This window comes from Mandrillus leucophaeus, unplaced genomic scaffold, assembly GCF_000951045.1.
Source record: "Mandrillus leucophaeus isolate KB7577 unplaced genomic scaffold, Mleu.le_1.0 Scaffold571, whole genome shotgun sequence".
Lineage (NCBI taxonomy): Eukaryota > Metazoa > Chordata > Mammalia > Primates > Cercopithecidae > Mandrillus > Mandrillus leucophaeus.
Window position 1 is genome coordinate 1,003,402 of NW_012106153.1, and position 3,207 is coordinate 1,006,608.

The following is a 3,207-nucleotide window of genomic DNA, read 5'->3' on the forward strand; positions in this document are numbered from 1 at the left end:
GGAAAACGGCTGCGCTTTGGAAGCAAAGCTTCTTTGTAGAAACACACTTGGTCACTCACAGCAGAACAAGGGCCATGGGCTCTGTGATAGGCAGGGCTGAGGGCAGGAGCCGAGGGCAGTGGAATAAGAGGCCAACAGACATGGGGCTGGTGCATGCCCCACCTGTGCCTGCAGCTCCGGCTGCATCCTGACATGGCTGCTCCCCTACTCATGGACATGGGGGCTGTTTGCAAGTTTTCAGTGTCATAAACCATGTAGCCATGCATCCCTTGTGCCCGTGTCTGTCGTTATTTGCACGGATGTTGTAGATTCATCTTTACCCCTCTAGTTTTTTAGCAGGACGCTTCATTCTGTTTCTGAGATTTGCCACACCTTCTGTTTAAATGCCCGTCTCCCAACTAGCCTGAGAGCAAGGCCAGTGCCTAGACTTGTCACTCAACACTGGTGGCTTAACACCATGGCTGTTTGTGTTCCCAGCACCCAGCCCAGTACTTGACCCAGACAGGATCCTGTGAAGATCCCTGAGAACCCGGCCTGGCTGTTTCTTTTGCCGATGGCATTAACCCTTTCAGAGCCCAAAGGGGACCTCTGGGGTTGGGGAGTGAACTCTCTTACACATGGTGACTGGCTCAGAACCCAGGCCAGAAACCTGGGAGGAAGAGGCCTCTCTTCCTGTTGAAAGGCAGAATCACCAGCCCAACTCACAGACAGGAAGCAAAGGTGTTCTGGGAGTTGCCCAATACCCTCTAGGCATTTGGGGCCCAGATGACTGTGGCCACCTGAGCTCCTGTCCCAGAGACTGGCTGGCTAGCCTGCCCCAGGTGATTGCAATGACATCATTTTGGGGAAAAGAATTAGGGTCAGGGGGCTCTCCCAGTGGCTCTGAGTCTGGGTATAGTGCAGTGTCTTTCTTGCAGCAGATGGCCTAGCTCTTTTGCATTATTCATTCATAAGTACAGTTCATTCCCAACACTCAGCTGTTCATTCAACAAATATTTATCAAATGCCTCCTAAGTGTCCGGCCCTCGCTTAGAAGCTAACTTAGGCTTTAACATAAACGTAGAAGCACACAGGGTGACAACAGACCACCATCTATTAACGCCTGCTATGTGTTTACCTGTCACCAGGTCCTCGGGCTCTATTATTTCTAATTCTATTAAGTGTGGCAACAGGTACAATCTCATCTCTACAGAAGAGTGAAGTACCAGGCTCAAGGTCACACGGCCTCTAGGAGGGTTTCAAATTTGGCTTTATCCAACATGCTATGCCCTGGTGTATCCCTGACCTATGCCAGGCCCTAACATGCATGATCTTTAATCCTCACAGCAACCTTAACATCTCTCCCCATTGCCCAGATGAGGAAAACGAGTCTCAGAGGAGTTAGGTAACCAATCAGAGTTACACAGAAGTGGTGATACTTGCATTTAATTTTGCACAGCCTGACTCCCGAGCCCCTGCATCCTTGTCCACTCTGAGGGCTGCACAGCCGCCCCCAGGCCAGGTCATTTGGCTGATGAGTTCTGAAGTCCCTTCCAATACAAAGACCCTGGTCTCTCGGCTTCTCTGAATTCAAGACTTCCAGCAGAACACTGGAGCAAGTCTAGATCATCCAGACTGGCTGAAACTAGAAAATCCCTCCTCCTGTGGATCACCGGAAGTCAGGAGTTCGAGACCAGCCTGACCAACATAGTGAAACCCCATCTCTATTAAAAATACAAAAATTAGCTGGGCATAGTGGCGGGCACCTGCAATCCCAGCTACTTGGGAGGCTGAGGCAGGAGAATCACTTGAACCCAGGAGGCAGAGGTTGCAGTGAGCCGAGATCATGCCACTGCACTCCAGCCTGGGCAACACAGCGAGACTCCATCTCAAAAAAAAAAAAAAAATCCCTGCTCCTGCGAAGTGTTCATCCAGAGCCCCCTGCCTGCTGTGTATATTGCAGGGGCAGTCTTTTCTCCTCTCTGTTCACACAGCTCTTCCCTGTCCCCAGCATCTCTCTTTTCTCTCCCTTGCAGAATCCTCCTAGATTCTGGAGATTCATGGGCACACAAGGGCAAAATCACGACTCTAACATGTGCCAGGCCCTGCACTGGAGCCCATTCATGTGAACAATACACTAACCCAATGAATGTCAGTCATTGACAGATGAGCAGCACATTAGGGGCATCGACAGGAGATGGAGCCCAAATCTGCATCGAAAGCCTGCAACCTTCCACTCTGCCACCTTTGAGAAAAGGAAGGGGACCAGTCAGATGAAGGCAAATGTCTCTGTATTCCCTTTTTGGAACTGGCTCCTACCCAACCCTTGACACCAGGTGCTTACGTGTCTTCTCTGGCACCCAGGATTTCTCCTGAGGACCATGACCATGAGAATGTGAGTGACATGAGAGCATGGCCTTTGCTTTGCTCACTATCTCCCTAGTGCTTAGGACAGGGCCTGGCACAGAGTAAGTAAACAAGAAATACTGTATTTTACTGAATTTATGACACTATTTTAAGATACATTCCTTGCTACAGCATCATCTGTTGAAAAGACTTTTTCAACACATTGTAATTGAATTGCTTTTGCATCTTTGTCAAAAATTGTACGTGTTGGGCATACATGTGGGGGGCTATTTCCAGGTTCTATATTCAGTTTCATTGGTCTGTGCCTGTTCCTCCAACAATGACACTATCTTGATTACTGTAGGTGTATGATAAATCTTAAAATTGGGTAGTATATTAGACTCTTCCTGCCTTGCTACAAAGAAATACCTGAGACTGGGGAATTTATAAAGGAAAGAAGTTTCATTGGCTCATGGTTCTGCAGGCTTTACAGGAAACACGGTGCTGGCACCTGCTTGGCTTCCAGTGAAGCCTCAGGGAGCTTTCAGTCATGGTGGAAGGTCAATCTGAGAGCAGACGTACTTCACATGATGAAAGCAGGAGCAAGAGAGCGAGTGAGCCTGGGGAGGTGCCACACACTTTTAAATGACCAGATCTAAGGAGAACTCACTATCACAAAGCACCAAGCTATGTGTTGGAGTGATCAGACCCAACACCACCAGGTTGTGGGGGCGACAAAGCCTGGCAGAGTCAAAGGAATGAGAAAAAGAGTTTTTTGTTTGTTGAGAGAGTGTCTTGCTCTGTCGCCCAGGCTGGAGTGCAGTGGCGTGATCTCCACTCACTGCAAGCTCCGCCTCCCGGGTTCACACCATTCTCCTGCCT

The 3,207-nt window shown here is 49.2% G+C and overlaps 1 pseudogene; it reads right to left on the reverse strand.

Annotated features, from left to right (window-relative positions):
• Window positions 1–2,157: 2,157 nt before the first annotated feature.
• LOC105552731 overlaps window positions 2,158–3,207 on the reverse strand; it is a 4,744-nt pseudogene continuing 3,694 nt past the window's right edge.